The sequence below is a fragment of the Aquila chrysaetos genome, chromosome 26 (assembly GCF_900496995.4).
Source record: "Aquila chrysaetos chrysaetos chromosome 26, bAquChr1.4, whole genome shotgun sequence".
Taxonomy (NCBI): Eukaryota; Metazoa; Chordata; class Aves; order Accipitriformes; family Accipitridae; genus Aquila; species Aquila chrysaetos.
The window spans coordinates 2088848-2101245 of NC_044029.1; the positions used below are offsets into that span (position 1 = coordinate 2088848).

The 12398-nt window shown below is 42.7% G+C and overlaps 1 protein-coding gene across 7 annotated transcripts in view; it reads right to left on the reverse strand.

Moving 5' to 3' along the window:
- The window catches only part of NR1H4 (nuclear receptor subfamily 1 group H member 4), a 41830-nt gene extending 35264 nt beyond the window's left edge, over positions 1–6566 (reverse strand). The window contains exons 1-2 of one of the 7 annotated variants that reach the window (XM_030003167.2): positions 6370–6566; positions 2051–2144 (exon numbers count right to left, since the gene is read on the reverse strand). The gene's annotated coding sequence lies outside the window, so the exon portion shown is untranslated. Of the gene's footprint in view, positions 1–2050; positions 2145–5521; positions 5778–6265; positions 6285–6369 lie in introns of those variants that run through there. The other 6 variants (XM_030003169.2, XM_030003166.2, XM_030003171.2 and 3 more) reach the window with 6 other exon arrangements.
- Positions 6567–12398: the final 5832 nt, after the last annotated feature.

The window sequence follows — 12398 nt, forward strand, 5'->3', positions numbered from 1 at the left end:
CGTATAACTCCCGCTGGGGAGGGTCGGGAGACGCTTGTCCCCGCTCACCAGCCTACTTTCCTAGCAGGTCAGATGGAGAACCTTTCATCTCCTGAGGCTGACAGTGGCACCGTACCCAGGTCGTCTTCTTCCCGCTCCGACCGCCGGGCTATTAAATAAGAGGCAAGAGACCTGCCGTTGCCTCCTACTCGAGCGGAGGCTGTAGCGAGAGCAGCACCGCATCCAGGAGGAAGGCGGGCAAGAGGCTCCCTTGCCCAGGTTGGGCTCACGTGGGTGGGATGGGGCAACGCGAGATTGCGTTTGAGGCAGGACCGTCAGCAACAGGAGAACGTAGAGCTCCAACAAGGAGATGTCTCAAGGGTTTATGCAGACACCAAGGGGATTCTGCGTAAAGTTGACAGAAATCTTGTTTTTCTTTGTTTTATGCTTTTGATTCTTTATTCGGTTTTATTCCCGTGGGACTGTCCCTGGGACTGCGTTTCCACTCACGGAAGGCATTTGAGAGTTATAGCCCAGCCTGCTTCCCAGTGAGGGCTCAGCATGTTTCTCGAGCAGAAGTGAAGTCATCTGACAAAAACGTGAAGGCGGCAGGAGGCCCCAGTGCTGAGCAGACTGGGAAGTAGCTTGTGAGAGTGGCAAGCACACTGTGTAATTATATTCAGATTTGTCCGTAAGGATTCATTAATTTCTTTCCTAACATAAACAAAGGCCCTCTAATTAGACAGATGCATTTTAAATGTCCACCCACAGATAATTTAAACAGTTTACTCAGAAATGTCAAAAGCTACTTGTATCACAGACCAGATAGGGTTCTTGTGGCGAATAACATGTAAACACAGAGTCTCAAACCTAGCTCAGAAACACAGTTTTGCAACAGCAAAAAAACCTCCCCGTATCTTGGGATGGGGGTAGACAACCAGCCCAGCCACCCCAGTAGGCACACATCTACTTCCAACCACATTACGGCCTCGCCACCACGTTTGCTGGGGAAGGTATCTGCTGGACTGGAGAAGTGGTGCTGCTCACGTGGCTGCAAAGGTCCTACAATTCCTGACAGCCAGTTTTCTCATGAACTGCCCACGAGAGACCCTTGGGAGGGGGTTCCTCTTACAGCCCGTTTCAAGGGTTCTGCGATGGGAGAAGACAGCAGCAAGACCCTAACAGTGGTCAGTAAGAGAAACATCAAAATGGGGCATCTTCAGAGGGCTCCTGAAGGTTTCTCCGGATTTTCCTGCTGAAGACCAGAGGAGAGAGGCCGTCTCCAGCCTCTCCTCACATCCAAGCCCTTCGATAGCTTTCTTACAGCTCACAGGCCTGCAACCCTTGCAGTTCCTTGCAGGATTAGCTCTCCTTGCAGCCAGACTTGAATATTGTGTTCCGTCACTGCTACGGCTTCTTGTGTTTCCTCCTCAGACCCTATATGAGGAGCTAACGCTGCAACAGCTAACATGTCAGCGTTGGGATTCTGATTTTCCATACGTTCATACAGAGACTGGAACTTATCTGCTTAGGTAACGTTGGATGTTATATCAAAATACTTTAAGGACAGTCCCAAGATGACACCCATTTTAAAGTATTTTGTTAGACTGTCAGTACACGGTCAGACTTTCAATGCATAGCTTATTAGCTTGTAAGGTATATAACCTGCATCTGTCTAGTCTGCGCTGCAAATAAAGGAGAAAGCAAGCAAGCTATATTTTTAAATGCTAATATAGTGTCTGTGTTTTTACGGTCTCTTTGAAATGTCTATAAACTTCTTTCTTGTTTCTTTGAGGCTATTCCATTTTTTAACACGTCATTGGATAATGTCACTCTTTAACCTCAAGATAGACTTCTTAGAATCTATTATTCTTTACATACACACAAACCTACCCTTGGTGCTATTAATACTGCCTTGTTTATAGTAAGAAACTTGAGGATATATTTGTCATGACCTCCCAGTATGCTAGGACATTACAGGTTTTGTAACTCTACCCCTCCTGCCACATTAATTTTGATCTGGCTAGATTCAGTTTGAGTCAAATGTTCATTACAATTTTACAGTTCCCACCTTTTTTAATACTTCATTTTCTTTAATATATTCAGCTGATGTAGACCATTTACTGGATTTCATGGAGGAAATTAATGCTGTCTTCTGGGGATTTCTGCAAGGCACAAGACATGATCACCATTAAAAAGGCTGGAAATATATTTTCCAGTACATGTAGCTTTGCTACTGTAAATTTGCCTGAACACCAAACTCTTCATTAAATACTGGTAGACACGTTGCTTTGATTTGTCCCTGAATCCAGCCTGTTGTGAGCCATCTATCCTACATTAGATTTATCCAACTAATTTCACCGGTATTTAAAAGCAGCAGCTACTGATTTCCAGCTTTCAGACCTACACCAGGTACACAGCACAGAACATTCAAGCACCACTTATTCCACACCTTGTTCCATTCTGAGAAATAGTATAGGTCACCCTAAGTCGGTGTGACAAGGCATCACAGGGGTGGACTCCACGTTCAACGGGCCGGCTCCGGATCGCCCACCCCGTCGCGTTCAACGGGCCGGCTCCGGATCGCCCACCCCGTCATCAGCCTCTTCTCAGCCCAGCCCTCCTGGGCTGGTGCTGCCGTTAAACAACTGTGGTCCCAGCCGGCTGCAGCTCCCGTGGAGCAGGAGCATCGCTCCGGCCGGTGGGATGGTCACAGCCAGCAGACGTACAGAGGCACCCAAACTGCTAGCAACACGGCCGGGTGACAAAGGGTTCCATGTGCGGCACCGATGCACAGAACCTGTTGGCAAAAGTATACCTTCCAAAGATAGAGGGTCTGAGGCGGTTTTTTGGCTGGTGACAAAGTTATATCATCTCAGCTTCCAGAACACGTTCACCTACGTGACCTGGGATCAGCAACCACTCTCAATTCAGATTTCTTTAGCCACCAAAACCACATAATAGTGGAATGCTTCTTGATACTCGCAGGCATCTTTGGCATGACTCAACATTCTTAGGTATTTCTACCTCATGAAGTGTATCTTTTAGCTACTGCTATCAAGATGAATCTAGACTGCCTTTGCCTACTTGACTGATACTCCATCCTGAGATGCAACAAAAAAAGAATGCATCAGATGACGGGTAAAAGCTGGAATAAAGGCAATAGGTGCACAGGAATTCAATATTGCTCTCCAAAATAAGAGCCCCTCAAGAGAAATTAAGAGGCATGGGATAAGTTACAAAGCTTTTTTTTTTTCCCCCCAAATAATTATTTTAGTTAACTTGTTAATAAAGCTATTTACTCCAGCACCTTTTGAGATTATTTTCATAGGCCAAAAATATACAGCAAAGAAAAACAGAGATCAGTATGTAAAGTAAAATATATGCCCAATTGCTTGAGATTATTTTCATGAATTGCATATTAAGAGCTCTGAATTACATAAAATTTTATCACATGTATCCTTTAGCATACTTCAGAACAGTCAATCAATGCATGTTTATGTATTCTACGTGTAACTGAGAAAACCGAGATGTATGTTTTTACATATGTGGTTTGTTCTTTCACCATATGTATGTGCATGCATGTTTATTCAGCTTTCTTTCGGGATATTTGTCCATGGGAGGGTACAAATATATATGTATACACATATGCATGTGGGTGTAGGTTTCAGATTTGTTGTGGACTCTTATCAGTGGACTACCTCTGACCCTATATGGTCAATAGCAAAGCTTCCCCTGGCTTCTGTGTAAGCAAAGCCAAGCCTCTTAATGAAATAATTAAAGTTAAAATCAGCTGGGCTCACTGAAAGACAAAAGGATCATAGCCCCATACTTTCAGGTAAAGTAAAAATATGCTTGATCATCAGGAAATCTCCATGATAGTCTAATTACGTTTTACCTTCAGAAGAAGAATGATTGAATCTATTTAAATTACTCAGTAAAGGAAGATATATCAAAGCACTGGCAAAATTTTTCACGAATATCAGTGAGGTACATTTCCCTCCTTCTGTCCCATAATATTGTCCTATTCTTTACACATCTGGCTGCCAATTGCTCAAAGAGAAATTTCAGTAACATCATTAATCTATGGCCTGATCCAAACACTGTTAACATCAATAGGAAAATTCCCATCTAGTTCACAGGCTTTTGATCTGGCCTCATAGCCTTTTTGTAGAATATTTAATGCAGTGCCTCGCTTATTTGAGAGGCTTTTTTATTTGCTTGTTTGTTTGTTTCAAAGTGTATCAAAGAGACATGAAAGCATCAGGAAGATTTGTGCTCCTTGTTCCTAGCCTTTCGCTGCCAGATCATTTTGGCATGCGTGGCACCGCGGGCAGCTACACAGCAACTGATGCAAAATATAAGCAACAATATGAGCAAGTCTGAGAACCAGAGGCAGGACTGGTGTTACTGTGTTGGTCTGAAATTTAATGTTTAGATTTTTTAATGTGACATTTAAAATCAGAGCAGCAAAGAGACACAGGACACAGAAAAAAAAAATATAGGATATTCTTACAGCTTAATTCTGAAGCAAAAAATAAATATCTTTAAGTCAGTCACAACTAGAACTGAAAACTCTACCAGACATCTCAATGGCATTTCTGTAAGTAGGCAAGTAACTTCAAAGAGTGGGGCCAGCTTCTGACTGTCCCTGGGATGACCTGCTGAACACCATTTCTCTGTGTCTTCCTTTCCCAAGCTCCTTTTTCATGTCTCACCGGATAAAAAAGCAAACCCTCCTTTCTTAACCAGTTTTTGGACTCCTGTCTAGCCTAGTGGGATCCCAATCTAGTTTAGGATTTGTAGGTTCTCTGTAATACAAGCAATAGCAGTAAAAATAACAAAAGCCAAATGTGTCCCACCATGATTTTAGTTTTCTGAAGATAAATGGCTAGCAGGAATTCTCAGAATAAACGGACATTTTCTTAAAAACTGGCAATGGATTCAAATAGTAATCACTTGAAATGTGAAACCGCCTTTTGCTTGTGCTAGTTATGTGAAATAAGTGCTAAAGTCCTGGACTTCGGAAGATGGACCTGGAATCTGTACCCAAAACTGTCAAACAAAGAAATTGCATAAAACAAATAGAACTATTCCCTTTCTGGACTGTCGTCTGTTCTGCCTTTAATCACATTTAAAACATTTACTCTTCCTAAAAGGAAAAGAAATTAACAAACCAGTACAATTTTAAAGCTGATGCACATAATTAACTAGATAGTGTTATTGCAGGAAAGACTCAGTATCAAAGTTATGCTTTCTTTTCCAGTGACACACAGACACAGAAACCAGCTTTCTAAAGACAAATTCCAACACCGTCATTATTTTTCATGACCTTAACATTTTTCCCAAGGGGAATTCCTGCTGTTGCGCCAGTTTTGTAAATGAGATGACTTCTATATTTTTCTTCAATAAAATACTAGCTTTAAAAATCTTTTTTTTTCTGGTCAAAAATCCATTAACATCCACTAAATAATTCAAGTGAGAAAATTGCTTTTATACTATACAACAGCAAGAGCTATCAGTTTAAGGAATTATTACTTACTGTTCTTTTCTGGAAGACTGCAGATGGCAGGATGTAAGACAGTTCTGCACTCAGTTCAGTATCCTAACGATTCTTACACAGGAACATTTTTGTTTTGGTTTTGGTTTTTTTTTTTTTTTTTTTTTTAGGTTTAGCAGAAGCCTGTAGTGATAACACAATGAATCAAAGCTTGGGCTCATTGTCTCAGTGCCCTAATGGACAAGGATTACTCATTAACAATTCTTTCTTTGCGAAACTCTCCAAACACAGGCTGTATTAAAACATTGTGTATCCCAGCTTGTCCATCATCAGAGACTTGAGATGCTCGTTATCACTCTGGCTGGGTGCAGGGGGGAAGTTGGCTCAAAAAGTGGGGTGATAGTACCTTGCTGCTGATTATAACACTTTTCTTGCACGTGCACATTTTTATGACACTCGCAGCCTCCTTGTCTTTCCCACCCAAGGAGCCCAGATGTCATTCCAGGACATATACTTGACTTCTAAGTATTTCTGTTACTCTTTACACTTTTTAGGGGAACTGAGCATCACACTGAGTACTGAAGAAGCAGAATGGGCTATAAATTACAGCATCACAGGGATCTGGGGACATTGAAGTTCGGTTCCCGGATCTGCCTCACTCTCTAACAAACTGCATCATTTTGATTTGGGCTCGTCCCATAAAGCTTTAGGCATGAAACCAAGGCCCATAACTTTAAACCTAGTAGTCTCATGCAACTTTTGTGCACAAGGGGAAGAAATTAGTACCTTAGATGGTGAATCACGACCTGGGTGGGCTGCACTTCATCTGAAAATGCTGATCTCTTGCCACTGACAAAAAGGGGTCCTCGAACCGATACATCCCCACTTACCCAGTAGAGGAATTTAAAGTGGAACGAATCCAGGCTGTTCTGTTTCAACATCCCACCTACACAGCAAGGGTAATAATGCCCTGTTTTGCATTGCTAAACATATCCAGTGGGGGTGAGTTGATCTGGCAGTGGTATTGAGGCAAATTTCAGCTGGAAGAAAGAGCTGGCAGCATCCCTCGTGGTAAGCAAGTTCATGTCTGCCACATGGTATACGCTTTCCATCCTTCTCTACATATTTGCACTGTCTGATAAAGAGTGAATACACAGCGACACAAGCTGTACCTCCTACTCCAGAAGAGAGAGGCACTGGGCAGCAAACACAGTCTTCTCTAGGAGAAAGGTGACAGTTGCTGGCCCTGAAACTATCAGGAGTAAAATTCCCTTGCTTTCCCCCAGCTTTAAGAGAAAAAAAAAAATTTTAAAAGGTATATTGATCCTTAAGCTTATATCAAGGAAACTGAAACTCTCTATCCTTCTCTTTTAAATGTAATAATAAAGGGTCTTTCTCATGGGTTGTCTCCCTTGCAAATTCACCTGGTAGCCAGCCAAACACACGTGGTATGACAGGTTTCTGAAGAGATCAATGGGAGAATGATGCCATAAGGCTGTCTCTGGACACTAGCACTCCCAAGGGGGTACTGCTCTCAGGGATTTATGCCTACAGTTCATTCCAGAAGGCACTGGCCATATAATAAGTACATTTAAGACTAAGGTTCTCTCAGTCCTCATTTCTGACTTCCTGAAAGCCATCACTCCTGTAAAACAGAAATCTCATTGTTTACAAATTCACGTTTAGCAAAATTGACAAAGCACTTTCAAATAAGAGAATTTTTTTCAAAACAACCCTGCCCGCAGGAGACAGGTGGTCTCCGCAACTCCAAACATGCCACCATCCCGTCTTTACATTCCAGTAAGTGTCCAGTCCAGTGGTGCCTAGGAAACACATGCCAAAAACCCCTCTGTCCTTGGTCATCCTGAGGCCAGTGATGGGATTTGTCCCTTACCAGCTGAAGCAGCAGAGGCTGAGACAAGAAGTCCAACAAGTGGCATATTATGCCTCATGAAGCTTTCCATGTCTCAACTAGTTCTGAAGACCTTAAATCTCTTTTTCAGCTTTCAGCCTCCTGCAACATTGGTCCTAGAGAGTTGGTGGCACAGAGCAATTGCTATTTAGAAGTCCCTGGAGACCAGCTTTCAATAGAGGTTCTTCCCCAAAAAGCATTTTCCTCTGTGTGGATGCTGTTTGTCAGACAGTGAAGAGCTCACCACAAAGGAAACCAAATTTAATGGCCCTATTCACTAACAAATTTGTTGCATTAAAACCTTTTTCCTTTCCTGACGATAATAAAGAGGCAAGTGGCAAAGTGGTGCTTTGTCCACTAATCAATACTTTCAAGACATTATTGGAAAAAGCAAAGAAAGAATCCACATGATCAAAAGAGGAGATGTTGCCTGTGGCAACGACATCTGGCATTACTAGTTCAAGCCAGGTGTTCATATTTTATCGTGGCTGATGTGCAAATGAAAATTGAACAGAAAGGAATTAGAGCAAATCAAATATATCTCCTTTAGTGTTACAAGAGACTAGCGACACAGCATCAAGGGAGAGAAGAGGAAGGGAAAAGATTCAAATCCAGTTACTTATAAATAGAATATCTTTTTAAGATAACATTGCATGCTATAATTTTTAAAATTTCAGAAAATTTATTGACATCCTAAAACTTTTCTAGACAATACTAACTTTAATCCTGTAACCCCACACTCCATGAAAGAATTGGAGGTTTTGTCATAGCTCCTGTTTGCTGCTCCTCCTCTTGCTACTCTGCCTTTTCTCCACTGAAATAATTGCCATCCCATGCTCGCACTGACAAGGTAGCTCCACGGCCTCAGCCATAGAAAGGCAAGACAATTCCTGGCAACAAAATAGTTTGTCATCAGAATTGTGGATGGGAAAGTCTAGCACAGAAGAGGATAGGGGGAAAGGAATAAAAGGTAGAAGGTAGGTTGGGCATTCATCTTCAACATTTCCTTCTCTTCACCCCCCTATGAATGCATCACCACACATTAAGAAAATATGAAAATAATGTACCCACAAATGACCAGTACCTTCTTTTGGCATAGGAAATCTTGTCAACAGCTGTACAACTTTCTGCCTACTCCCAGCCAGTTGCTTGGAGCTCCGGCAGCATCGTACAGATGACCACCAGTCACAACTAGCGAGAGACCTTGAGTCTGCGCTTGTTTGACAGGTCAAGAGACACGCGTCTTGACTGAAATCTGCTCATGCTCAAGAACCTCTTTCCCCCGTGCTGACAGCTCCCAGCACGAATGGTACTGCAGACACCTGAGGGCTCATCTGAACCAAACCATGCCTCAGCACAAACCATCAGTTACAGCTCGGAAAGTGTTTCCAACTTGATTATAAACAGTTGCCACTAAACAGCAGAGTCACCTGCAGCTTTTCTTTCATCCCTGCAGCACCCCTTATTTATGATTGCTTTACAAAGGACACACATCATCTACACCGCTTTGCATCGTGGTCTGTCCCTCGGACCGGCCATTTCTTCCTCTTAGGTGCTCCCAGAAAGATAGCTATTTACCACTCTAATGAATAAAGGAAGCCTTTCATTTCTTGAAGGATGGCCAAAATTCTCACCAGCTTACAGGAAATTTTATCATAGGAAGGTAATTAAGCAATCTTCATAGATAAAGCTGCTTCTGTACAGGCTAAAATAGGAAACGAATGGGGTGCAAAGTTTCAGGGAGTTAACTCTAGTAGCTGTTCACCTTCTTTTTTTTTCCTCCTGCATTTCAAAAGCAGAGGAATAACTCCACTTTTAAGATTAGTTTAGCTTATTGAGTAAGTCTTTAATTAGAGCCTCTTCATTATAAGTTGCTATCCAGTCATTCAATTTCTGAACAGGGCAAAATTTGTTCAACAAACCTGTGTTGTGCCTGATAAAATCCAATATTCTGTCTTTATCACTTACTTATTTAAAGTGGACTGTCACAAAGGGTAAAATGACTATGGAACAATCTGTCCTAAGAGGGGGAATTCCTCCCTAATGGCAGGCAGTTAATAGTTAGCCAACATGCCCTAGCAAGAGCATATAGGTTATTAAGAAGATACTGTCTTACAGCTGCCTGGGTGCAAGAGCAGAGCTGAGCATATATGGAACCAGCTGCAGTATCAGATACTCCACTTCAGTACGGGGAACTTGGTCTACTTCCCTCTAGCTGACTTTAACTGAAATTCAGAATGTGTTTTTTCTATGAGTAAGTTCTGCTTATTCCACATTAGATTCTCTCTCATTATTTTAAATTTTAATTAAGGTACTGATATTACACGCTTCCCCCCACCCCACCTCCTGCTAGGGGCTACAAGTTTAAAAAACTCCTAGAGGAATCACAGCTTTAAGTTTAACATGTTAGCACAGTATTAGCTGATAAGAAGTTCTCTTAGAGGCCTCAGAGTAAATACATACTTTATTCTTTCAATTTTTTCCTCTTGACATTTTGATGTTATACAGTATGATAGTGATTGAGTTCAATAAGGGTTAGCCTTCATTTATGTAAATATTTGGAGAGATAAAAATATTATGAAATGTTGATTTATTCCAGTAAATGAATGCACTGTCTTTTCATTAATAAGCAGTTCTTTTAAACTAAATGTCAAAGGTGATGAGTGAAGTATTATTAATAAATAAATACTGGGATATTTTTAGATGGGCTTTTGAATTGCTAGAATATTCACACTAAGTAGATTCATTCTGCAAAATTTAAACGTCTACTTGTTTCTCATACTGTGTCTGTTGTCAAGGAAAAAGAAAGGTGTTTAAAAGGACTAGCTCAGTAACTAACAAGAAACCATTTCTTTCAGGATGGGAGAGGAAATGTAGTCCAGGCGTCATGTGAATGGACAGTGTAAGCTGTTGGAGGTGCAGGAGGAGCCTCTGCTAATGCTGCTCGTCAAGCCAGAGTCACTGTTAGCCTTTTAAACCCTCAGTGCTATACTTTGTTGTTCTAGAGGAGGGTCTCCCGTGTTCTGAAGCACTGCAGGCAGACGACTCCTCTCATTGCTTATTGAGAGGGAGGGCTGCAGAGCAGGCGTCATACCCCAGACAAATACCCAGAGCAAAGCTCAGGGGAACGGCCCCATCCTGCCCAGAGAAGTCCACGGCCACCCAGGGAACAGGGGGACATCACACACTCAGCAGCTGATGGAAAGCTCATTACACTCACCTATACATCCAGGAGGAGGGGGGACATCAGATTTGGCTACGAGAAATCATGCAGGACTCAGTTTGGAAGAGGCTGCCTTCTTCCTTCTGCAAGGAAGACACTTGTACATCAGGGAGGAGCAGGACCGCTCCATGAGGATAAGCCAGGAGCTGAGGATAGCCCCGCTAACAGGGAATAGTCCCGCAGTACCCGAGCAGAGCCAGCGTGCTGATAGCAACAGGCCATGGGGAGGCGAGGTGCTGAACCACGACCGGGGCCATCCGGGGATGAGCCGAGAGCAGCAGGAGGAGATGGGGTGGATGCGGGACTGGAGACACGCTACCTGCAGCGTCAGCCTGAGGTCCACCCGGGAGGCAGAGCAGAAGCAGGACTGGAGATAACACAGGCTACAGCTTACACCTGCGGTCCACCTGGGAAAAATCCACCAGTGAGCCGGGACATAAGGAGTCGGCACCAAACACACCTCCACCTCATCACAGGCTAGGACTGGGGGCCCAGGCTTGAGCTTAAATAGCATCCTGAGCCCAAGGGCAAGGTGTGTGGGAGGCCCCAGGTGAGGGTGATCAGGGCTGTGAAAGCCCGTTAGTGTTCTCAGGACCCTGATGTAGAGCAGCTTTCACAGCTTTTGTTGGCTCTTCCTTGTTCCCTACCGGAATTTGGACAGATTGTGAATATGGTTATGGTCGCTTGTGGCAGGCAAGAGGAGCAGCAGCAGGACTAAACTCTTAACGGCCAACTTGCATTGGAAAAAGTGAGATATTGAAAAGTCAACATCACAAGTTCAGCTGAAGAGTGCTCGTGACTCCACCTAGCTAAGGAAAAATGAAAGGGGATGGAAGTTAGATAACACTGAGTCCTGGACATAGCTGAGATATCGCCAAACTCCAAAAAGTGAGAAAGTATATAATTTTATCTTTCAGTTGCCTCCATCTTAATTCCTACAAAGTCAGCCATGACTGTGTTGCTGGAGCCCTTCCCACCTCATTGCAGAAGATGTTGGTGGGGTGACTGGTGAAACTGGTGCGCAGCTCCTGGGCATATTACAGCAAAGAGCTCTGAAACAGCCACAGCTCTCCTAGGACAGTGGTCTCCTTAGCCATGGAGGTGCAAACAAAGCATGAGGTACTTATTGCCATAATTAGCAGTAACAAGCAAATGAGCAGGCAGTGCCCATGTAGTGGGAGGTAAGAAACACAGAGGTGAAATGGAGGAGAGTGAGGGAGACTGCAGACAACGGGGCAGAGGATCCTTATTTCATATACTAGGGTCCAGGTCAGTCAGATCATCCTCTTGGTTTCCACCTAGAAGACAGTTGGTACTGAGGAGAAAAAGGGATTTGAAAGCCAAAGAAAAGTGTGGTGGTTGAAGACAAAGTTAAAGGGATGTTAAACAATAGATCTTGGGAGAATTAAAGGATTTAGTTTATTTTCCTTTCTTTCCTAATCTTCAGTTTACATCATTGCATTCTGAAAACAAATTACTTCCCTTTTTGGAAGAGAGAAATTAAATGCAGTATAAAGTTTATCAAATTTAAACAACACAAATCAGGAAATGGAGAGGTTACTTATCTCATAGCAGTATTAACCTGGGCTCAATCTGAAGAAAAGCTTCATTTATCAAAACCTAATCTGATACCCTTTTTGTCCAAAATTGGGTCATATCCCAAAATATGAATCATTTGCATTGGCAGATCCCTCATTTATCTCAAATCTCACTTGGCAGATACATTTCATGTTCCCATCTCATCCCACAACAGGAAACCTATAATAAAACTAGGTTATCTAGAG